The sequence below is a fragment of the Pseudopipra pipra genome, chromosome W (genome assembly GCF_036250125.1).
Source record: "Pseudopipra pipra isolate bDixPip1 chromosome W, bDixPip1.hap1, whole genome shotgun sequence".
Classification (NCBI taxonomy): Eukaryota; Metazoa; Chordata; class Aves; order Passeriformes; family Pipridae; genus Pseudopipra; species Pseudopipra pipra.
In genome coordinates, this window is record NC_087580.1 from 37,181,566 (window position 1) to 37,207,029 (window position 25,464).

The 25,464-nt window shown below is 54.9% G+C and overlaps 1 protein-coding gene and 1 pseudogene across 1 annotated transcript in view; one reads left to right on the forward strand and one right to left on the reverse strand.

Moving 5' to 3' along the window:
* LOC135405019 (zinc finger protein 91-like) overlaps positions 1–25,464 on the reverse strand; it is a 95,796-nt pseudogene that overhangs the window by 61,662 nt on the left and 8,670 nt on the right.
* Positions 1–25,464, forward strand: part of LOC135405492 (zinc finger protein 239-like) — a 239,440-nt gene that overhangs the window by 51,302 nt on the left and 162,674 nt on the right. The gene's annotated exons all lie outside the window — the stretch shown is intronic.

The window sequence follows — 25,464 nt, forward strand, 5'->3', positions numbered from 1 at the left end:
TGCTGAATGGGAGCAGGCCTGGAGTTCCCAGACTGTTCCTGCATCCAGGGTCGGGCCTGCAGTGACGTTTCTGCAGCATTGAATTGGTGCAGTGGCAGGATGGCCATGGATCCATTCCTGCAGAAACACAATGGGGCTCCATCCTAGGCATGGATAGAATGGGCCCACAAATGTTGGAAGGATAAAAACCAGGAAGTTTTGGCCCTGTGGAATCCCATGGAACCAAAGGAACCCTGGGACATGGCAGAACCTCCTGGAATAAAGGGGACATTGTGACCCTGCAGCACCTCATGGAACCAAAGGGAGTCTGGGACGTGGCAGGGCCTAATGGAAACAAAGGAACCTCCTGGGAACAAAGGGACCCCGAACTCTGCCAAAACTCAGGAAGACAAGGGAACCTCAGGACACTGTGGAATCTCATGGAATCCAGGGGCCATGGGAATACACTGGGGCCTCCTGGAACCAAAGGGAACATGGGAGACACTGTGGAACCTCATGGAATCAAAAGGACCCCGGGACTTTGTGGAATGTCAGGGAATCAAGGGGCCAGTGTGACATCCAAGAACCTTTTGGAACCTAAAGGAACCAATGGGACATTGTGGAATCTCATGGAATCAAGGGTCCATTGTGACATTGTGGAACCTCACAGAATCCAGGGGCCATTCTGATTCTGCAAGGCCTTCTGGAGTCAAAGGGACCATTGTAACACTGTGGAACCTCATGGAATCAAGGGTCCATTGTGACACTGGGGAAAATGATGGAATCAGTGGGCCACTGTGACACTGCAGGGCCTTCTGGAACCAAAGAACAGTGGGAAACAGTGCAACCTCCTGGAATCAAGGAGCCATTGTCCCACTGAGGAGCCTTAAGGAATAAGGGATCCAATCTTTGCCTCAGATTTTGTCAACAAATTAAATTTATGGAATTACAGAAGTGTGATTGAACCACTTTTGTCCCACACGTTTTAATGATTGGCAAAATGATAATATTGATATAAAATGAATCATTTATTTTTACAAATGATCAGACAAAAGATCTAAATCAGCCATTATTGAAACAATTCTATCAAAACTAGCCAAAAGAAATAATTATTACATAGAGATCTGATGTAACTCACCCAGTCCAACGGTCGTGGGGAGATTTCTTTTGCTCAACCTTGAGGAGTGTCCTTGGAGGGCATCCCCACCCAAGGCAGGAGTCTCCACATATTTACCCCAAGAAGGGCTGTGTTAGAAGAACCTTCCTGGATGAAAGGGGACTGGACTTCTCTAGTAGGAAGTGACTGACTGCTCCTCCCAAATGTACAGGCCAGTTACCAGCTCCTCTGTCCCATCCAACTTCCAAAAGCAGGATGTGTGTTTGGAGTTGGGTGAACCAGGCTGGTTTGAGCATCATTCAACACCAAAACCATTCCCATGGTGCCACCGGTAACTCTCAGATCTCACAGACAGCTTGCATGAGAGCTGGCACTGTTGGCATTGTCTGATGGGATTTTAGGCCTTATCAGGATAGGCCCTCCTGCCACCTGGGCAGAGAGGTTGGCTGTGAAAGTCCATCCTGGAGATGCACAGGTAGCCAAGAGTTGGGCTCCTGAGTGACATCCAACACTGGACAGGGGGATGGGACTGACCAGATGAAAGTGTCTCAGGTAGCTCTGATCACTCCTTGGGCCTGGCCATCCAGACAGATGTTTACCCAGTGAACAGATACTACAGAGAATGTTTGATAATGTTTCTGTCACCCCAGATTATTGGAATAAATGAAAATTTACTCTGCACAACACAGAAATTCATTCACTTTCTCTTTTCCTCCCTCTGTGGATCAAGGGAACTTGTGACTTCAGTGTGTGACTCACTGTGTGCAATGGGAAAATATGGTGCTGAGGGACTCCATGGTTTCTCTGTCTGAGTCTTTCCTGGAAAGGTCTCTCAGGCCTCTGTGCTCGGGGAAGGGCTTCAGGGGGGAGGAGAGCACGTCTGGGCAGGAACCTGCTGAAATCCCAGAGGGACAAATGGCAGTGTCTGCCCCTGCAGGGGACTCAGCCTGGCCATGGCACAGGTTGGAGCTGCCTGGCTGGGTGGGAGTAGCCCTGTCAGAAGCTGTGGGTGGGCAGGGAGCTGGGCAGGAGGCAGCCATGTGCCCTGGCAGCAAGGGAGGCCAGGAGCACCCTGGGCTGTGGGACCACACATCAAGGACGGGCATTCTCCAGGTCACTGTGGCAGAGGAAAACTGAGGAAAGAGCTGGGATGTTTCTAAATTGTATTGTGTTTACTTTTTGTTTGTGGGTAATGAAGAGAAACTTTCTGTGGCTCTAAGTCTCACCAGTTCCAGACCTCCCAAAGAACACAAACCTGATGAGCTGTGGTTCCCAATCCAGTGGCACTTGGAGCTCCCTCCATACCCAGAGCACAGAGCTCCCTTGTCCCACAAAGTCCTTGGAAACGGAGGGATTAAGGACACAGGACAGGCTGTGGGGACCAGTTGCAGGGCATGGTCAGGGATTTGAGGTGGTTGTGACCCCAGTGCAGGACCTGGCACTTGGCCTTGTTGAACCTCCTCCAAGTGACCTGGGCCCATGGATCCAGCCTGTCCAGATCCCTTGCAGAGCCTTCCTGCCCTCCAGCACATCCACACTCCCCCCAGCTTGGTGTCCTCTGGGAACTGCCTGAGGCTGCACTCGATGCCCTTGTGCAGATCATTGAGAAAGAGATTGAAGTGCCCTGAGCCCAATGCTGAGCCCTGGGAACACCACTGGATGGAACTCCATTGCCCACCACTCCTTGGGCCTGGCCATCCACACAGATGTTTCCCCAGTGAACAGATGCTGCAGAATGTGTTTGATAAAGGTCCTGTAAACCCAGAATATTGGGATGAGTGCAGATTTAGCTCTGTACAGCACAGAAATTCATTCACTTTCTCTCTTTTCCTCCCTCTGTGGATGGAGGGAACTTGTGACTTCAGTGTGTGACTCCCTGTGTGCAAAGGGCAAATATGGACAGAATGCGGGGCAGGGAGGTTGGGGGGATCTTGGGATCTGTGCTTGACACAGAAGGTGTTTGCCATCAGTCTAAGACTATCTACTGCAGAACATGGACTTCAGTGGAGGCAATGTGGACTTAATATACAGTAGGGGAAGGACTTCTGGGTTTTTTTGAGCTGTGCTTTCCTTTGGTTTTGTTTGCTGGCCATAAATGAACATCCCTCTGTGTCTTGGGCAGCTCTTTCTCCAAGCGAAGCAGGTGGGAGTTGGTGCCAAGGAGCTGAAACCTGCAGGTCCAGCCTTGAGTGGAGGAAGCTGAGATTTGCCCAAGGCTGCTTTGAGTGCCAGGGCTTTGATGAGGGAATGGTGGAGTGGGGATAGGGATAAAGTCTGATGGATTGTCAGACATAAAAGGGTCTTGATTTTCTTATCTATTCAGGCTGAATTGGGACATGCCTGGGATCAATATCAAATGGAGATGGCTGATATCAATGTATAAACAGGAAAAATGTAAACAGGCCACAAAAAAGGAAGTATTTTCTCATTTCTTCTTTAATACAATATATTTATTTTGAATGCACTTCTGAGATTCTGAGATCTAATTAACCACAAAAGAAATGAAGACTTACAAGTAAATTATTCCCAGGGGCTTGTCTGGTTAAGATGCCAACACTGAAAATAGAGTGTGGAGGAATGAGCAGACAAGGAGACCATCTCTGGGGCTGGGGAAGCAGGAACTCAGAGTCACTGGTTACAGGTGGCAAATGGACTGTGGGATGTTTCTGGGAGAGCCCCTAAAGGCTGTGCTGGTTTCAGGGGGAGTACAGTTAAATTTCTTCCCCGTGGCTGGTGCAGGGCTGTGTTTTGGTTTGTGCTGAACACAGGGCTGATAATCAGAGAATGACAGAATGTGCTGAGTTGGAAGGGACCCACAAGGATCATCCAGTCCAACCCTTAGCCCTGCACAGGATCATCCACAAGGGTCACACCATGAGCCTGAGAGTATCCTCCAAATGCATCTTGAGCTCTGTCAGCCTTGGTGCTGTGCCCACTGCCCTGGGGAGCCTGTTCAGTGCCCAACCACCCTCTGGGGGAAGAATCCTTTTCTAAGATTCAACCTAAACCTCCCCTGACACAACTCCAGGCCATTCCCTCAGTCCTGTCCCTGGTCTCCCCAGAACAGAGCTCAGGGCCTGCCCCTCCTCTGCCCCTCCCCAGGAAGTTGGAACTGCAGTGAGGTCTCCCCTCAGTCTCCTCTTCTCCAGTTGAACACACCAAGTGCCCTCAGTGTCCTCACACGGCTTCCCCCCAAGGCCCTTCCCCATCTTCCTTGCCCTCCTTTGGACACTCTCTAATGGCTCAATCTCTCCCTTCCATTGTGTCCCCCCAAACTGCCCCAATGGTGCAGGTGAGGCCGCCCCAGGGCAGAGCAGAGCAGGACAATCCCCTCCCTGGCCCGGCCGGCCATGCTGGGCCTGATGCCCCCAGGACAGGCTTGGCCCTCCTGGCTGCCAGGGCACTGCTGACTCAGGGCCAACTGGCCACCCACCAGCACCCCCAAGGCCCTTTCCTGGCACTGCTTTCCAGCCTCTCCTTCCCAGTCTGTCCGTCCATGCGGGGTTGCCCCATCCCAGGGCAGAATCCGGCACTTCCCCCTGTTGAAGTTCTCAGGGCTCCTAAAGAGCCGTGAGGTCACCGGATGTCAAAGAGCCACAGGGAGCTAAAGGGACCCTTGTGACACTGTGGAACCTCATGGAATTAAGGGGTCATTGTAACATGTGGGGCCTCATGTAATCAGAGGAACCCTGTGGAATATCATGGAATCAAGGGGCACCTGTGACACTGCAGGGTCTCATGCTCCAGAAGGAACCCTGGGACACTGTAGGATCTCATGGAACCAAGGTGCCATTGTGACACAGCATGGGTGCAGGGAATCAGGGCTCCAGAGTAAAAGTCCATTGCCTCATGGGAAAAATGAATCCTGGGACACTGTGGAACCTCATGGAAACATGGGGCCATTTTGACACTACAGGGCCTCATGGAGCCAAAGGAACCCTGGGACTTTTTGGAACCTCATGGAGTCAAGGGCCAGTTGTGACACTGCAGAGCCTCATGGAACTAAAGGAATTGTGGAGAACTGCCAACACCTAAAATCTGTTCTGACACAGTTTTAAACTCTTTTACTCTTGTTGGCTGTTAATTAAGACAATCTGACTGCGTCACTAAAAAGAGAAGTTTTATTCTTCCGTCCTCCTCGTCCACCCCGAAATGGCAGAAAAGGCATGTAGTGTTTACAGTAAAGCATTTTTATCCCACCTAGCGCAGGAATTTCTAGGCTACAGGGAAGGAGGCATGCATGGACCTATTTAACATACTGTCACACACTTTTTCTAACTCATCCACACTATTCAAATTTTTCTAACAACACACTGTCATTCTTAATTAGAAATTAATTCATATTTCATAAGTGAGGTTAACTAGAACAGTCTCTTCCTTCTCATTTTTAACTTTTGTAGCAGGTGTTCACCGCAGGTGTCCTTCCCCTGAAGTTTGCAGCTGCTTCTCTCCCTCTCACAGAGTGCCCAAGGCCGTCTGATGGATTCCATCGCTATCTCTGAGGCCTCTCTCTGGGGAGCTGCCTCTGGCTCTCCAGCCTGAACACCTGTTTGGTCTCCCACACCCCAGTTGTGATTCAGTTTTCTGGAATGATTATAAATGAATTAAAAAGATTTTTTGGGCCATCATCTAGGCAACTGCTGTTGTGGATAACATGGATTGCAGGAAAGCAGAAGAGAAGGACATGGAAGGGCCACCTGTGAGCAAAAGGTATTTTTCATTTTCAGTAGTCTCTGAATTTTTGTTACTAGTTTTCTGTTTCTGTGGAAGAGTTCAGTGTCCTCCCTCCTGGGAGGGATGGGAACAAATGATTAAACATGGAAAACATTCTGGCTGAGCTGTTCCAACACTGCAAACTGTAATTTGTCCAGATGGTCTAAAGATGTCCAGATTATCGAAAACCTTCCATATTTTTCTTTTCAGAGAGAGAGAAATATTTGATGAAGAAATCCAGCAAAGGTAAAAGTGCAAGGCCAAGCCTCAGCCTGTGGAAAGCTGAGGGGTGGCACTGGCAGCCCCAGAATTACATAGGGAAAATAAGAAACACAGGAATTTTGGGGTGGGATTGAGCCATTTTCAGTGGGATTGATTCACTTTGAGGTGACAGGTTGAACCCTCTTGACTTTTGGGATGCAGAGCTGGGAGAGACTGGAATGTTAATGGTCCATGGCTCCAACACTCTCCAGTTGCAGAAGCAGTGGGGGCTTTGCTGCCCAAGGGCAATGAACTGCCTGGGGCAGAGGGGGGAACACCCACCCCTGGAGGGGACAGGCTGGGTTTGGAGCCAGAGAGGAGAAGTGTTATTTTTATGGTTTTATATCACTGTGGACAGGAGCCAAAACTGCCCCAAACCTACTTTACATGGAGACAAAACTGTTCTAGACTAAACCCAACATATACATAAATATATATATATATATATATATATAATTATCCTCGGGGGGAGAGGGGGCTCTGCATCTTTCTACTCTGATACTTCCTTTCTTTTCCCTTCTACATTTTATTAACTGTTATTTTTATGCTTTCATATCACTACAGACAGGAACCAAAATGGCTCCAAACGTGCTTTACATGGTAACCAAACTGTTCTAAACTAAACACTACATATATATATATCTATAAACACTGATTATTCACTGTCCTTTCACTCTAATCTGCCCAAGGCCTGGAGTTGGAACAGCGGCCAAAGCTCTTCCCGCAGTTGGGGTACTCGCAGGGCTTCCGTTACTGGTGGGTCTGTTGGTGTTTGGTCAGGGTAGAGCTCTGGGTGAAGCTCTTCCCACACTCCCCACACTTGTAGGGCCTCTCGCCGGTGTGGATGCGCCGGTGGGTGACGAGGTGGGAGTTCTGCTTGAAGCCCTTCCCGCAGTCGGTGCAGCGGAAGGGCCTCTCATCCGTGTGCGTCTGCTGGTGCAGGAGGAGACTGGAGCTGGTCTGAAACCTCTTCCCACATTCCAAGCATTTGTAGGGCCTCTCCTCGCTGTGGATGAGTTGGTGGGTGACAAGGGTGGAGTTCTGCTTGAAGCCCTTCCCGCAGTCAGTGCAGCGGAAGAGCATCTCATCCATGTGCAACCGCTGGTGCACGAGGAGATTGGAGCTGGTGTGAAATCTCTTCCCACATTCCAAGCACTTGTAGGGCCGTTCTCCAGTGTGAAAGCGCTGGTGGATGCGGAGGGTGGAGCTCTGGCTGAAGTTCTTCCCACATTCCAAGCACTTATAGGGCCGTTCCCCAGTGTGGATGTACTGGTGGGTGCGAAGGGTGGAGCTGCAGTTGAAGGTCTTCCCACATTTCCCACATGAATAGGGCCGTTCTCCAGTGTGGATGTGCTGGTGGGTGAGGAGGGTGTTGCTCCTGCTGAAGCTCTTCCCACATTCCAAGCACCTGAAGGGCTTCTCCCTGCTGGGAGGCTGCTCAGGGACCACCAGCTCAGAGCTCCCCCTCAAGCTCCGGCCGCCTTCCCAGCACAGGCTGGATCTTTCCTCCTCAGAGCACCCTGGGATGGCTTTGGAGCCCCTCCTGCGGGGGGATCTCCGGCCCTTTTCCTCCCCGCTGCCTTCCTGCGCCGGGGAGCCCTTCAAAACGGCCTCTCCCACCAGGGTCTCACGGGGGGATTTGTCCTCCGGGCTCTCCGTCCTCAGCTCGGGGCCTGGGGCAGGAAGCAAGAAGGACAGGGAGGGGATTTGCCTCCGGCCCACAGGGAAGGCCAAGGACATCCCCCCAACTCCGGCCCCGGCAGGACGGCGGCGCCAGCGGGGTTGTCCTGCAGCCGGGGCCATGCTCGGCTGACAGAGCCAGCACAACACCCGCCCAAAGGGACACTGACTTCCTCCTCACCTGCCTGGGGGGCCCAAGGCATCTTCCTCTTCCTCGCAGCCTCCTCCTCCATCCGCCCAAGCTTTGGGAAGGACAAATCCTGATGGGGGGAAAACAAGGGCTGAGCACGTTGGCTTGGGGGTTCCTCCTGCCCAAGTCCCTCTCTAGAACTCACCCGGCATCCTGTGTCCATAAAAACCTCCAAAACACCAAGGATCAGCCCAGAAAGACCCAAACAACCGAGATTCAAGCAAAAAAATCCTCACAAAGCACGAGATAACCGCACCCAAACTGCAAAAAATTGAGCTTCAGCTAAAAATTACTCTAAAATATCAAGATTCAGCAAAAAAACTCTCACAGGAATTCCCCTTCGATGGTCTCTCCCCTCTGGGGTTCAGAGGGTCTCCCCTCTCTGCAATGCTGGGTGTCCCACTTAGGGATGCTGGGAGTGTTGGGGGTCCCAAGGGTCCCTTCTCCTCTGACTCACACCTTCAGGGTGTCGCGTTCCCAGACATTCCCCCTCTCCAGGTTCTCCAATTCATTGTCCTGAGGATCCCAGGGGTCCCCACTGTCCAGGCTTCCCCTTCTCCATGCCCCCCGTTTCAGGCTCCCGGGAGTCCTGGGGCTCCTCCCTCTCCGTGCTCCCCCCTCCAGGCTGCCGGGGGTCCCCCAGCTCCACCATCTCCCCGCTCCGCCCTCCACACTCGGCAGCTCCCGGGCTCCACACCCACCCCCGGCACTCCCGGGGGGCCCCAAACCCGCTGTGTCCCCCCCGCTGGCACCGGGCTGACAATGGAGCCGGCGGGGCCTGACCCAGCAACACCAACCCCCACCGTGGGGGGGACCTGCATCCCCCCACCCACCGCCGGGGCTCTGCTGCCAACCCAGCCCAGCACCCCCAAAAAACACCTCCTGCCCACCCCCAACAGCCCCCAAGGGCACAGCCCTGCACAAGGGCCGGCTGTGCCCAAGGAAACCAAACAGTCCCATAGGTCACAGGACACCAGAGGCTGCCCCAAGGCAATGAGAGCAGGGAGCGGATCGGGCCTCCTGACAAGTGGGCGGGCTCTGGGTTCAGCCTGACCAGGGGAAATTTGGCATCAACAGCACGGCCCCAACCACTGGCTCAGGATGGGGGGCCCGAGCTCCCCCCTCTCCAGGCTCTCCGGGCTGTCGCAGCTGCCCCCTCTCTCCAGCCTCCCCCACTCTCCAGGGATCAAGACAAGTGACCCTGTCCCTTGGCTCTCTCTGCCAGCTCAGTGTGGGGCACACGGGCTGGGGGTCCCTCCCAAGCCCCCCAGGCAGCCGGCGTTGGCTGGGGGGATGTGAGGGCTGGGCCTGCTCAGCACAGCCCCGGCCTCGTGCCCAGCGCCTCTTTCCTGACCCACACAAGACCTTCCCGGCCCCCCCAGGGCTCCCCTGCTGCTGCCTCTGCTCCTGGCCCTGCCTTTGCTGCTCCCTTGGCTGGGGCAGCGGCTGCAGGGGGGGGATGGCAGCAGCTTCAGCTCCACGGCACTTCCTGGGGGGAGCTCAGCCCGGGGGGAACGGGCAGGGACCTGATGGGGATGGACAGGGGCCCAGCAGGGACAGCCAGGGCCTGCAGGGGAAGGCACAGGGACAACCTGGACCCCCACACTGCCACGGCTGTCTCTGCTCCTCCTTGCAGGCTCCGTGGCCAGGCACAGTTTGTGTTCCTGGGTGCCCACCATCTCAGCACTTGGAGACCCTCAAATCAGCGCCCGCAGCTCTGCAGCAAAGCCCCAGCTCACCTGGCACACAGGGGATGGACACAGCACCTTCTTGGGGATGGGCACTGACAGCTTTGCCTCTCTTTCCCACCACAGGGCTCTCCTTCCTCAGCAGCACCTCTGCCTTGCACTTATTCTCAGCCTCACCTCAGGGACAGCTCTGGGCTCACCTCCGCGCCACTTCTCAGCCTCACCTCAGGGCCTGGGCTCAAAGACAGGAACCTGCAGGGAGGGGACATCAGGTGCAAGCTCAGGGCTGCCTGCTTGCACTGGCCTCTGGGCTTCTTTCTCCTTTCTACAACCAGCCCAGAACTCAGCCTGCTTTGCTAACACCACACATTTACAGACTAACCTTGGAGATAGATATGGACAGACATCTCTGTCACCCTGGGGATAGAGCCTCAAGTATGTGCTGCCATAGGAATGGCAATCACAGAATCACAGAATCAGTCGGGTTGGAAAAGACCTCCGAGATCATCAAGTCCAACCCTGGATCCAACCCCGCCGTGCTTCCCAGACCATGGCACTGAGGCCACATCCACTCTCACCTTCAACACCTCCAGGGACGCTGACTCCACCCCCTCTCTGCCCAGCCCATTCCAAGGCCTGATTACTCTCTTGGCAAAAAATTGCTTCCTAATATCCAACCTAAACCTCCCCTGGCACAGCTCAAGACCCAGCCCTCTTGTCCTACTGCTGCTTCCTGGCAGAACAGCCCCACCCCCACCTGGCTCCAACCTCCTGGCAGGGACTTGCAGACAGTCAGGAGGTCTCCCCTGAGCCTCCTCTTCTCCAGCCTCAACACCCCCAGCTCCCTCAGCCTCTCCTCACACCACTTGTGCTCCACTCCCTTCCCCAGCCTCGCTGCTCTTCTCTGCACCTGCTCCAGCCCCTCCAGGGCCTTCCTCAACTCAGGGGCCCAGAGCTGGACACAGCACTCCAGGGGTGGCCTCACCAGCGCTCACTCCAGCCCAACAATCACTTCCCTGCTCCTGCTGACACACTTTTCCTCAGCCAGGTCCCTCTGCAGAGCCCTCCTGCCTTCCAGCACATCAACACACCCCCAGCTTGGGGTCACCTGCACATTTGCTGATGAAATGCCTGGTTCTGCAGCAGCTGCAGATGCTCAAGGGGCAGCAGGACCAAGTCAGGGGCCTGGGGGGCTTTGGGGTCCGGGAGGGTCCTGGGGGAGCTGGGGAGGGGCTTTGGGGATTGGGGGTACAGATCAGGACAGACCAGTACAGAGCAGTACAGACCAGTACCTCCTCACTGCTCCCCAGATCTCTCTTGGAGCTGGGCCACGTTGTCGTGAGACACCTGAGGCCCCCCCAGTGCCCCCAGTACAGCCCAGTGCCCCCAGTACAGCCCACTGTGTTCCTGTCCCAGGGTGCCGGGTGATCCCTCTTTGGGGGTGTTAGGAGGGATTTGGGGGGGGGGGCTGGGGGAGATTTGAAGGGCTCTGGGGGGGAGTTTGGGTGGGGATTTGGGGATTTTGGGTGTATTAAAGGAGGTCTTGGGGGCATTGGGGGGTCAAAGGGATCTGTGGGGGGAGGGGATTAAAGGGAAAAAGGGGGTTAGAGGACATTTGGGAAGGGTTAATGGCACCTAGTGGGGGAGAGGAGGGGCTGCAATATGAGCAGGTGAATCCTGAGATCCACCTTGGTGAACCCAAGACTCTCTTGGTGTCCCTAATTCCCCCCTTGACACCCGAAGACCCCCCTGGTGTCTCTAGCATCTCCAGGGCCTCTCCATGGCCATTATTCCCCCCTTGACACCCCCAATTCCACTGTCCCCAAACCCCTCCCCACTGTCCCCATTGTCCCCAAACCCCATCCCAGATGTCCCCAACCTTCCATCTCACCCCAGGAGCCCCCCCTGAACCCTCTGAGCACAAAACACCCCCCCCTCACAGAAAGGCCAAGGGCATCTGGGGACACACTGGGGACAGTTGGGGGGCTTTGGGGGGCACTGGGTGTTTACTGGGGGATACTGGGACACACTGGGGGGAACCAGGGGGCACTGGGAGGGACTGGGGGTTACTGAGGGATTCTGGGAGGGCACTGGGAGGGACTGGGGGGAACTGGGGCACACTGGAGGTCACTGGCAGAGAACTGGGGAGTTACTGGGGGATACCAGGACACACGGGGGGGACACTGGGAGGCTACCAGGCCATACTGGGGGTTACTGGGTGCTCCCTGGGACACACTGGGTGGTCACTGGGGGGTTACTGGGCTATACTGAGGGTCACTTGGAGGTTATTTGGATATTCTGGGGGCACTGGGATCCCCTTACCCGCATGTAGTATATCTCCCCCCTCTGATTCTTGGGGAGCATCCCTAGGACTTCTCCTCTGGGGTCTTGGGGACCCCCCAAACCCACTGCTGGGCTTTAGGGGACTCCACAAAATCCCCTCAAAACCCATGAAATCCCCTCAGAAATCCACCCCTCTACCCATTGAAACCTCCTCAAGGTCCCCTCAAATCCCCTAAGAGACCTCATCCCCCCCACCCTGGACCCTCTAAACCCTCTCAGTGACCCACAAAACACACCTGGGACCCCCCCAGCCCATTCAGGGACCCCCCAGTCCCTCTAAGGGAGCCTCAAAGCCGTCTGGGACCCCCTAAACACTACCAAAACTGCCTCAAAATTCCCGCAAAGCCTTCCAACCCGTCTCAGAGACCATTCCTGCCCACCTGAGACCACCAAATTTCCTCAGAAACCAAAACCCCCTCGGGGGCCTCCAAACCCTTTTCAGGGACCTTCAACCTCCCCCCCCCGAGTCCCCTCAGGACACCGAACCCCCGCAGGGACCCCTCAAAACTTCCTCGGGAACCCCCGAACCCCCCCCGCTAAACCCTCCCGAGCCCTCCAGCCTTTCCACCCCCAGCCGCGCTCCCCGCAGCCCCCGAGGGGATCCCCAGACCCCGCTCCCCCCGCAGACCCCCCCCAGCTCACACACCCAAGCGCAGCTTTTCCCGGGGCCGCCGCCCCCGAATCCCCCACGCGCCAAAGATGGCGCCCTTCGCGCGCTGCGGATGGAGACACCCCCGCCGCAGCCAATCAGCGCGCGGCCACGCCCCCTGCCCGCCCTCCGCCCCGCCCCCGCCTCGCGCGGGGCACCCCGGGAGATTCCCCAGTCAGTGCCCGGGAACAGCCCCGGCAGCGTAGCCCCCAAGGGCACACGATGGGCTGTGGGCTGGAGAGGACCCTCCTCAGCCTGGGCAGCAGGGCTGCAGGGGGGGATTCCCTGACCCTCCCCAGATGGGCCCTTCCTGCCCAACAGCTCCTGCTCCAAAGGGCTCCCACACACCCTGGGCCACTTGTCCCACTTGGGCACTGGAGCTGCCCCAGGGCATCTCTGGGCAGTGGCCAGCTCTGGCACTGCTCTGGCAAGTCATGGCCTGAAGCCACGAGTGTGGAATTTAGGAGACACTTGAAACCACTGCAGAACAGGACTCTTGATAATTGCTGAAGGCTTCTTGGCCAGCATTGCCAGACCTTTGATCTTTTTTTTTTTTTTAATCTCAACAATTTTTCTCCATTTGTTTCCATTGACAACACCTTCTATATATTCTCTTAAGCTGAATCTTTCATTGTGTACATGAATAGTTTTGTGCAGCTACTTATCAAAGTAAATATCCCATCAGTGATTCAGTTATGGAAGCCTGGCTCAGAGGAAGCTCCTGATTTTTGGGGCACCTTTCATCTCTCTAATTTTGCCTCTTTTCTTCTTCCTCTCCCTATTTTTGTCTTGAAAAAGCTCTCCAGGATGTGTGTGCCTGGGAGTATATTCATCCTCTGAGCTGTGCCCTGTGCCATGGGACAGGGGACAAATGCACCTTCCAGAGAAATCTGCCCCTCCTGCTCACAGAAGCCCTCTGAGTGCAGAGGTGAGATGGTGCCCAGGCTGCTTTGCTGGTGTGGAATGAAAGGGCCAGGCCAGAAAGGCAGAGGAGGGTGATGGAGGAGACAGGGCCATTTGCAGTGGATGTGTGCGAGGCTGGGGAGATGAATGTCCCTGGGCCAGTGAAGGCTGTTCCTGGAGTCACCCCAGAAGTGTCAGGGCTCTGACAGGGCTCCAGAGGGCATCCTCAGTGCCCCTCCTCCCCCCACTTTTGGGGGGTCCCACTCCCCTCCCACTCAGTTTGGGGTCCCACCACCCCTTCTGTCCCCTCTGACACCCTTTTCCCACTGACCGCCCCCTTCCCACCCCCCACTCACCCGAGAGCTCCTCGCCCGCAGCCGGGAGGGCTCCCAGCACCACCAGTGCCCAGAGAAGTCCCCCCAGAGAAGGGGTTGGGTGGGATCCTGGGTGGGCTTTGAGTATGTTTAGGCAGTCCTCCAGAGCCTGTGTGGAGGTTTAGGGGGTTCCCAGCACCTTTCAAAGTGTGCTGGGTGCCTTATTGAGGGGCAGGTGCCCTCCCAGAGCCCCCCCAGAGCGGGCTGACAGGGGAGAACACAGGGGGGTCCCCATTCCCAATCCATCCCGGGGCCTGTTCTGCCCCCCCCAAACTCAGCTACACCCCTTGGGATTCCCCCAAGCCCCTTCCCCACTGCCCCCCAATAACCGGGACTGGGGAGAACTGGGAAGCTTTCCTGGGATCAGGAGTGGCAGCAGGGGAGGGGGGGACACACGACCCCCCCAAAATCCTCACAGGGACAGGAGGGGTCCAGGCTGGGCCCGAGGCCCCGGGGAGGGGCTGCGGCCGCCGCCGGCTCAGGAGCTCTGTGGGGAGAGAAAAGGGGGTGACAGCGGGGTGGGGGGTCCCCGGGGGGGCACAGACGCTCTGGGGGGACACACGACCCCCTGGGACCCCCCTCACCTTCTGGCGCAGGTAGAAGCCGAGCCCCAGCGCCAGGGAGACGAAGGCCAAGAGGAAGCCCCCGGCCCCTCCTTGGCAGCAATTGCTCAGGCTGATGGAGCCCGGCAGGGCCGGGGCCGCCGGCGGTGTCCGATCCCGGCAGGAAGCGGGGAGGGCCCCGGGGAGCGGCGGCGGCGGGCGGGGCCCTGGGGGAGCCGCCCCGAGGGGTCCCCGCCGCCCGTGGCACTGAAGGAGCCGCCCCGGGACGGGCCCTGGCGGGGGTCGCCAGAGAGGGGGGGCGAGCTCGGAACGGAATCAGCTCCGGAGAATAAACCAAGGGAAACCAAAGGGCCGCGCCGGGGGAGTCTCCGCCGCCCCGGAGCTAAAAGAGCTGCCCCGCGGGACGGGCGAGGAGGGGCGGCGGTGAAACAGTCGCCCGGGGTGTGGCGAGGGAGGCGGGAATGGGATAAAAGAGAGAGAATAGAGAGAGAAATCGCTTTGTTTCCCCCCTCCCTCCCCACCTCAGCTCCCTTTTGTATACAGATAAAACCAGAGATCAGCATGTGCTTCTATTCCCTCTTTTCTCCTCAGGGGAACAAAAAACAAAAAAGAAAACCTTGGGAAAGAGGGGGGAAAGCCAACATTGGAAAACTATCTCCTCTGAGATAAGTTGTGCTGCCAAAGGAAACGCTGACTCCAGAGGTGCCCAAGCAGCGGCAGAGCCCCCACCCTGCCCACTCACACACTTCAGCTCAACACTGGGGTTTTCCCCTCCCTGGCACTGCCCAGTCCAGACCCTCCCTGGTCCCCCCATCTCCCTGCCCCTGCCCCAGCCCAGCAGAGCAGCACATTCAGGTCTGGCCCTGCAGCAGGACATGGAGGCCATGGAGCTCAGGGACAGGCCCTCTGGGTCTGCAATGCTCAGCACATCATCAGCTCAGGCAGCTCCTGCAGCCCCAGGGCCAGCCCCGCTCCCCAGCACAGCAGCAGAGAATCAGCCCCGGGCTCCTCAGGCCCCATTTGCCATCTCCAGGGGCACTGGCCACCACCAGCACCAGCTGGAGCAGCCTCAGCCCCTCCAGCCCCCACAGTGGGACCCTGAGGGCAGCACACGGACTCCAGGGAGAAACCAGCAAGGCAAGGACCCTCTGGAGAGTCTGGTCCTTGGCCTTCTTCTTGAGAGCCCTGGAGAAGAAGAGCTGAGGCTTCAGGCTGTGCCCGGAGCAAATGGAGCCCCTTGTGTGGTGGAAAGAGTGCAGTGGAGCCCAGCTCATGCCAGCAGTGCCATGGCCACAGGACTGACCCAGCCCAGCCCAGGGACCAAGGGCCAGAGCACTGAGGCCTCAGCCGAGGCCCAGAAGGGGAGGGGGGCAGGAGAAAAAGAGCAGCTCTCAACAGGCCAAATGCTGCTGCTCCCTGGCACTGCTGCTGTGCTGGGACTCTCTTTCCTTGCCCCTCTGCACACAAGCACTGCCCTGCCAGACTCATCAGAGGTCTCAGAAGACTGAACTCACAAAAACAAGCCACTGAAGGATCCTTGACTTTGTTTCAATGCATTCCTCATTTACACAGGCTCTGGGTCAAATTCAAGATGTAGACAGTGACCCAGAAATGGGATGAATAATCAATATTCACTGTACACAACTTTATCCCAGGAGAAAAAACACATGAAAACCCTGACCCAGCACCACAAAAACCTGAGCAGGCAGGCTGGAACAAAGAGTCCCATTCTGAATGCTATGGAAGAGAAAACAGGCCCTTTGTGCCTTCAGAAAAGCATCCAGTCATCATTTTCCTCAGGGCATCCTTGAAGCAAAAGGTTTCTTAATAGAGATGCCAGAGTTTGGCAGCAGGCTGTCCTTCTTAGCTTGGAAAATCTCTGCTAACTTACCTAACAATGGTACAAACCCCCCACCTTAATGTTGTCAAACAGCAGCATCTGCAGGATTCATGTTCCAGCATTACCTAATGCACAATTATCACACTTCGTTTTAAATTTAAAGGGGAGGGGAAAAAAAAAGCAGAGGGTTGGGGGGAGATTCCCCATTCCAGTCATCCATCAAGTGTACATCCTGGCCACTGCTCCCAAGAAATTTAATATATGCTAAAAAGATATAAAAAGACATCAAAAGCTTTCAGAAATAAAAGTACTTTAGAAGTTAGATTTCAAGATTGCCAAGTGGGTTTTTGCCAGATTATAAAGTTGACTGAAATGCCAGGATACTGCATTTTGGAAGCAGCAGCAGCTCACATATTGCCTTGTATTAGTGGCTGAAGTGTATTGCTGATTCCAAAGGTGGACTATCATCATCTGTGGGGGAGAGTAGATAAATAAATAAATAAAAGTTGGCATTTCCTACCAACCCTGCTGCCTTGAAGCACTCTTTTTAAATGCAGCCTCCACAGGAAAAAAGTTAAGAGCACTTTATTTTGATTATAGTGCTTTCCCCAGGCAGGAATTTTTATTTCAGTTGGAATCTTTGAACCATTACATTTTCAGTGAGGCATTTTTATATTTACAGTTGACATCTTCATAGAAGAATGAAACCTTTGAGCAACAGCTCTAAAGCATGAAAGTTGCCTGCAGTAAATACTTAAATTATTTTACACCCAAATGGAGCCTGTTGTTTTTAGCTAAAATTTAATAGACCTTAAATCAATGACCTTTCTTTTACTGAAAGCCTGCCCTTTGGAAAACTAACTTTCCCAAGAAACATATTTGGGTGAATAAATGCCAAACAAAGGGCTATTGAAATCTAAACATTTTGTCAATTTATAGCTTGTGAACATTTAGTTCCTAAATTCCCAACTGCTACCTAATGTACAGAACAGTGGTGCCTTGCTTGAATCACATATCATTGATTTCATTGCCACAGGGATCTCATTGACAGGAATCAATTAGAATCCAAAATCAATCAAATGTGTTCTTGCACTACAATTCATCGAATTTGAATATCCCCACATTAATTGTAAGCATGTGAAAGAACCTAGAAATAAATTTTGAACAGGTACAGAAATAAAAATCAGTCAACTTTGAGAAGATAATAGTGCATCTGAGCATGTTTCATGCCTGCTGGGGTAAGTTAATGGTGAATCACACCTTCCCTTCCCAGCACAGGCTGAGATATATTCTTTTTGGAACATGAAAATACCCAGGGACTGAAGGCAGAGGACACACCAGTCAATGATCCAGCATTATTTTATGAACAGCCTGTTACACCCCCAATATCAAACATGCTGCCAGGATATTACAAAATGCACAAGTGTGTTACACTCTGAAAAACTGCACATTGTAAGTGAGCCACTGCACTTCAGGGAGAAAGAAAGGAGAGAATTACTGAATCTCTACCAAAAGCAGGAATAGATGTGGCCACTTATCCAAAGAGCTGTTACTGTTGCTGAGGACTCCTCTCTGAACCCATTCACCTGTCATTCTGTCAAGGTAATAAATCCTTCCACTCCTTACAGCACACTCAAAAGCACCCTGCTATTTAATGTCAATGGGAAAATGGCCCAAAGTGTCTAAAACATTTCCTTTTGCTCATGTAAAAGTGCTGGCATTTTACTTCCTTCCTGATAAGCCAGTGCCAATGGATGTGATTATTCTTTTCTTATTCAAAGCACATCAGTAGTTCCAAAGCACTCTCCATCTTATCAGGTGTCTGAACAGCACAGTTACTGAAAACAGTTTGTCCTGCTCCTCTCTCCTTCTGCCAGGCTCTCAGATAAACCCAACTAACTCTCTGTCTTTACACACCATCAAACATAAGCTGTGTCTTCAACACACTGTAGCCTGTTTCTGGCATGTTACAGGTTTGCTGCTTGACATTAGTTGTACCCAAAACAGCAGCAGTGAATTAGCTTAGAACAAAAATACAGTCACTCCATAGCACGGAACACAAAAGGGACACAGGATAGGGAAAAAAAAGAGAAACATTTTGTGAAGGAAGAATGATCACTCTCATCTCAGTAGTTCACAGGTATTTATCTGGTGCTACTTTAAAAAGAGCATGGAAGCAGTAGGGTTCAAATGCATTCAAAACAGACCTGACACAGGCCTCAAGAGTAGAAAAACAATTTCTTGTTTTGTTTATTTTATTCTCCTGTCCTCTAGGAACTGTCTCTGATTTGCAAGGGGTGAGAAAGTGAAAGGAAGGAAAATGGTTACAGCCTCTGAAAGCATTTAAATGCCTTTACAGTTTTTGTCTGTAACAAGACTGATTTTCATGATCCCACCTTCATTTGGCACTAAAAGACCCCCACAAAAACAAACCAAATAAACACTCTCCCCCAAACAAGCCTCTCAGCAACTCTCCTTTTCATTCAGTGTCTCAGATACAGAATTTTCAGTGCTGACTACTGAGGAATAACACAAGATCAACTCCTTCAGAAGGGGCACGGCTTTGAAGATTGTGCTTCCTGCACAACAACAGGGAGTAGGCACAGCATCTCCCTTCCTTCTTCTCAGGATGACAGGATATCCTCGGGATGAGCACAGTGTTGGAAGAGTTAAACATTAACCTGGCTGTGCCCTGGGCACTCTCATCTGGCTAAATGAAAAGTTCTGGAACACTGGAGAAATCCTGAGTTGCAGCTCTTTGATTAAGTACAGTCTTCTTTAGAAGCTGAAGCTCCAGCCCCTGAGGGGAGGATCCTTCCCACCACTTCTCCCACTGACAGTCCCCCTAAGTAATAAAATATCAAACATAAAAAGACAGTGGCATTCATCCTCCACAAAGACAGGACCAAATCCTGCAGTCAATTTGATGACAGAAAAAAAATTTAAAAGCAAATAAAGAATACACAGAAAATTTCTTGATCCTTAGTTACATTTCCAGTATATGGAGAACTACACAAACTGTCAGTAGCAGAGTGCTCAGAGTACATAAAGGAGTGTGATTTCACCATTTTGTTAAATATTGGTTTTACTAGATTTTCACATCTTGTATTTCTTTGAAAATACTCACGTGTGAGATTGAAAAAAATGTTTCTTTCAAAAACAGCTCTAGAAACCAACCCAGAATTAGGGGGAAAGGGGTGAAAGAGCAGCAGTCACACGTACAAGAATGGTCTGAATAAAGCAAGTCACCTCCTGCCCACCCATCCTGGCACCTGACGGGAAGGAATTTTGGAAATGCTCAGGAACAAGCTAGCACTACATTTTAGATATGACTTTTTCATCTCTACATGTACAGGGCTTTAAACTGTTTCATGTCTGTAAGGGGGGTACTTTTGGATTAGATGATCAATGGAGCATAGAGGTGTGAGAAAGGAATCATATTAGGATGTGAAACCAGCCAGAGTATGGTACAATGTAACTTCATGGCACAAGCGAACTGTAAGGTCCATTGTGCTTTTTAGCAAGTCAGCTTGATATCCCCTGTTATCAGAGCTGAGTTCTTCCTTGGTTTTGCTACATATTGCAAGATAGATACATCTACCCTTGAAACACAGTGATAGAGGTAATACATAGGGGTGAGAAAGATGATGATGGGAGGAAGATTCTGTGGGCAGGGGTCGCTGGCCCCTTGCCCTACAGCAGGGCATGCACAGACTGTTGCTATCAGGTGATGAACAGGCAGGGTTTGGCTGCCACTCAGGCATCACCTTATACTGCGTGCTGGCCCTACGTGGTGCAATGTAGAGCTGATAAAATGGGGTGTCAGGACTGCTGGGGTGAGCGATCCTCATCCTGCCATGGAGACTGAGTTGTTCCACCGGGACGCCCGCTAAGCACGGGCACCGACCAGCTGCTGCAGATACTGGCAGCCCTGGCCTGTCTGTGTGGGTAAGCACAGTTTATTGAGAGGAAGCAATTGAGAAAGCAAATGTTTTATATCCTTTTTTAATATCCTTGTAATTCCCTTTTTACTAGTTAATACTGTGTTAAAAGCCACTCGTAGTATTGTTTTAATATCCTTTAAATGTTCCTTTTATTCCCTTATTACTAGTTAATACTATAATAAAAGCCATTCATAGTATTGTATGAATGCCAAATGATAAAGCAGTTTTTTTGTATTCTTTTTTAGCTTTTGATTCTCTTTGCTAGTTTTTATTCTCACTGCAATAAAAGATTTTTTGTACTGTTTGAATGTCTGTTGCACTTGTTTTATTCCGGGCATGTATTCAAATGAACTAATACATGGGGGCGCAGCTCTTTGGGGCAGGAGACGAGCAGCACCCTTGCCAGGACTCGGGGCGGTGGCAGGTCTCCTTGGGCCAGGACTTGCCACAGCTGCTGATTTGGGTGCAGCCCTGGCCAAAGGGCTCCCAACAGCATTGGTGCCCTTGCCCACACCTTCCTTCTCGGTGTCAGCCCCCCTGTTTAGGATGGCCACCAGCCAGCACTTCTCCCAAGGAGGCCGTGCCAGCTTGTGTGGAAGGCCCCGTGCCCTTCCTGCTGCGACTGAGTCGGCGGCCGAGGGGGCTCCTTGTGCTGCCGTGAGCAGGCACAGGAGGGGAGTGTTTGCTCATTTCTTGAGCTGTTCCTACAGTTCAGGTCCAGCCAGATCAGATACTTCAGAGAGCGGATTCCCTCCAAGGTGGGGCAGGTTGGCGGGGCTGGGGGAGGCCCCAGGCCACGTGGCACTGTGTCCCAGGGCCCTTTGTGACACGCTGGGCACGGCCGGTGGGATGGAAGGGGGCAGGGTGTCCAAGGGCCCTTTATGACCCGCGGTGACAGAGGTGCTGCTGGTGACACGGCCACAGTGTCAACAGTGCTCCTTGGAGCAGGCGACGGGACAGGACGGGACAGAGCGGTGCTGTGCGGAGCCCCCGCGCAGCCAACTCGTGCCTTGCTGACCCGGAGCGTTTTAGAGGATTTTCTCGCTTTCAGGTGACCTCGAGGCATTTCCACAGGATTTGGAGACCCGGAGTTTCTCCGAGGTGTCTCTAATTCCTGTGGCAGGTGCCCTTGAGACCCTTTGCAGGACTTGGAGACCCGGAGTTTCTCCGAGGTGTCTCCAATCCCTGCGGCAGGTGGCCTCAAGGCCATTCTGCAGGACTTAGGGCCCGGAGTTTCTCCGAGGTTCTCTTTCTCTCTTGCAGGTGCCCTGGACACCAGACTGTGGCATGGCAGGGAGACGCTTCAGCCTGCTCAGGCTGTTCCGGAGGAAGAAGGAGGAGGAAAGCCCTGGGGCTGCTCCAGCACAGCAGCCTGAAGAGGTGCAGCAGGTGCAGCCCCCGCAGGAGGGTGAGTGCTGGAGCTGGGCCACAGGGCTGGTGGCTGCAGTCCCCTTGACCTCATCCTGTCCCATCCGCTCTGGACATGCCCAGGGAAAGGGAGGGGGGCAGAGGGGCTGAACTCCTGGCAGCCGTGCTCCATCCACTGGGCATCCCGGGGCTGGCCCTGCCTGCTCCTGGAACCCAGGCCTGGGCTGTGTTCTCCGACCTCTCCCGCACACCCTCAGCTCTGAGCACGCTCGCTCTTTGCCAGATGCAGGCCAGGAGCGGACAGAAGAGCAGCTCCGTGCCCGTGGCCGCTTCCGCAGGGCAGCACAGGTACCTGCAGCCATCCCCGCCTGGGCTGGGCCTGCTCTCACTGCTCAGCCCAGCACCGCTGTCGCGGCCCTCCAGGGGAAATCCCTCTCTTCCCTGCCCTTCTTTCTCCTGCAGACATTTATGAAATTCATGGGCAGTCGGCGTAGAAAGGCCAGGATCACACCAGCTGATGTCCAGGCCCAGCCTGACACCATCCCGACCCAGCTGACAAATCCTGATGTCAGCACCGCGTCGACTGCTGTCCCAGCAAAGTGTGACACCGCAACCAGTGATCACACAACCCACTGGGACACCACGTCCACCGATGATGTGTCACACTGTGACTCTGTGCTGCCTGGTCTCACGGAGGAGGCCGACGCCACAACGACGGAGGGCGTGGCGAGCACTGACGCCGCGCCTGTTCAGCGCCTGGCCGATACCCCCAGCCTGGAGTTTCTTGAGGAGAGAGCTGTCTCTGCTGAAGTAAGCAGCCTGTGGCCCCCCAAGCTGGGTGCGCTGGGCCCCCTCAGCCTTTGAGGCTGGCACAGTGTGCTGGGAAGGGAAGCATTTCTCGGGGGAAGCTGGGCAAGTTGCTCACTCTGGCAACTCTCCACCTCTCCCCTGTGCATCCTCCAGGCCAGACTGTGGGACCTGGGGACCTGGGGCTGCTCAAGGCATCTCCAGTCCCTGGGTCAGGTGCCCTTGAGGCCAGACAGTGGGACGGGATGAGGCGAGGCATTTCCCAGGCTTCTCTCTTGCAGCTGCCTTCAAGGCACGACTGCAGGACTTGGAAAGCCAAAGCTTTTCCATGGCATCTCTGCTGCAGGTAGCCATAACACCAGACGGAGACATGCAGCAGAGACCCCCCACGGTGCCCAAGCTGGCCTGGGTGAAGGAGGAGGAGAAGGAGGAAAGCCCTAGGGCTGCTCCAACACAGCAGCCTGAAGAGGTGCAGCAGGTGCAGCCCCCGCAGGAGGGTGAGTGCTGGAGCTGGGCCACAGGGCTGGTGGCTGCAGCCCCCTTGGCCTCATCCTGCCCATCCCCTCTGGACATGCCCAGAGAAAGGAAGGGGGCAGAGGGGCCGGGGCTGATCTCCCGGCAGCCGTGCTCCATCCACTGGGCATCCCGGGGCTGGCCCTGCCTGCTCCTGGAGCCCAGGCCTGGGCTGTGTTCTCCGGCCTCTCCCACACACCCTCAGCTCTGAGCACGCTCGCTCTTTGCCAGATGCAGGCCAGGAGCGGACAGAAGAGCAGCTCCGTGCCCGTGGCCGCTTCCGCAGGGCAGCACAGGTACCTGCAGCCATCCCCGCCTGGGCTGGGCCTGCTCTCACTGCTCAGCCCAGCACCGCTGTCGCAGCCCTCCAGGGGACATCCCTCTCTCTTCCTTGCCTTTCTCCTGTAGCTGGTTTGCAGATTCATCAGGGGCATCTGGCATGAAGAGGCCACTTTCATGGCCACTGGGGACACGGCAAACCTCTTCAATGCCCAGACCAGCGCTGCCCTGCTGGATTTGCTTGTGGAGAATGGTGTCTACAAAGCAAAGCAAGTAAGCAGCCTGTGGCCAGGGCTCCAGTCCCCCAGGGATGCTGTGGCCCCTCACGCTGGCTGCACTGGGCCCCCTCAGCCTTTGAGACTAGCAGAGTGTGGTGGCAAGGGGAGCACTTCTTGGGGGAAGCTGGGCAAGTTACTGGCTCTGGCAGCTCTCCAACTGTCCCCCGTGTCCCCTCCAGGTGCCGGCCATAGTCAGGTGCATCCATCAGTGGCTCACGTCCAATGTGTCTGCTGAGCACAGGCTGGACAAGACTCTGGTCCTGCTGACCGAGGCACACCCCACGGATGTTGCAGTGACCCTGCTGCGCTCTGCCCCAGCCTGTGACAGGTATGGGGCCCACCTGCCTTGAGGGCTCACCTGCGTTTAGACTCCATCTCCCTGGACAGCCTGTCCCAAATGGGGTGCCAGAGACATGGAGACTTCCAGGACATTCCAGCTCCTGTCTTTGCCAGCTTTGGCATGTCAGCCTCCAATCCTGAGGCCAACCTGCCTCCCTGCCCCACAAGGCACCGTGGCTCTGTCACCTGGGCCCCGGAGCTGCCCAGGCCACAGAGCTGTGTCCCAGACCCCCCTGAACGAGAGTTGTGACTCCACAGAGCTGCTCGCACCATGTGGAAGACACTCATCTCCTCCAGATGGACTAAGGAGCCGGTGCTGCAGATCCTCTTCTGTGTGCTGGAATACTGGCCAGCGCACAGGAGACGCACCTCTGATGGGGATGAGAGGGATGTCTTTGCCCTGGCTGTGAGTTTCTTGAGCTGGCCTCTGCTCGCCCCCAGGTTGCCTCTGGGATGCCTTTCCATCCTCCCTCACCACTGCTTCTCCCTGCCCCAGGCACTGGGCTGCAAGCCTGGCTTAGGGGGATGTTCAGGGACACCAGGCTGGGGGATCCCCCTGTGTCTCCCCTGGCCTGTCCCTGCCACGTTTGGGCCCTGCCACATGGACATCTGGGCCCTGAGAGCTGTCTCTGGGTGCTTTGTCTTTGGCAGGCAACTGTGGCACTCTGGGAGATCATCCAGCTGTCCCACTCCTGGTGCCCAAGTGCAGTGAAGGACAATTTCCCGCGCCTCCTTCTGACTCTGCTCTTCCAAGTTTTCATCAGCACAGAGGAGATGTCAGAGGAGGTCGAGACCTTCTGGAGGCGATGCCGGGAGCAGCGCAGCCTTCCCCCCAACCCCAACAGGTGCTCCATCCCAGTCCCCTCTCCCTGCCACACCCTCGGGGCTGGGGCCAGGGCTCTGTGCCTGACCTGGGCTGTGCTCTGCACACAGGTTTGCAGTGCAGACTGTTAAAGCCCTGCTGCGCCAGCTGCTGGATGAGGATGTGCTGATGGCGATCGGTCGCAAGTGTGGCTGGGACATGCTCCTCAAGGCTGACAGCCACCACTATGCAGTGGGTCTGCTGGCCAGGTAAGAGCCCTTTCTCCCCACTGCCCCACACCCCCACAGGTCATTTCTGCCCTGTGCACAGGCCACCCCTCACAGTGCCCGTGCTGCTGGGCCAGAGGGCCTTGGCAGCCAGGGATGGCTGAGCAGAGTGGAAAAGGCAGAGAGGGGCAGCTGCACAGGAGGAGCCACCTCCCAAAGTGCCCACATCCTCTCCTGGGCTGGTGGCCAAAGACCAGGCCTGTGTGAGTCAGTCCCAGGAGAGCTTTGCCCACCTGGCTCAGGGTCTCTGGCACCTTTATTCCCCCTTGCAGGGAGCTGTGCCATGTCTCCTGCTCCTTCGGTTGCAGCATCGCCGTCAGCCTGCTCCCGCGGCTCAGCAGGGGAGAGCCCCTGTGGGAACTGCCTGCCCTGGCGTTCCTGGTGGAGGTGAGCCTGATGGCGAGCGCTGCCTGGCCCAGCTGCCTCCCTCTCTCTGCCCTCTCACAGCCGCAGCCGCCCGGGACGGTGCCTGCACCCTGTGCTGCTGCCTGGGCCCAGCCCCGGGCGGGTCCGGGCTCCTGCCGGCCGGGCACCCTGTCACTGCTCC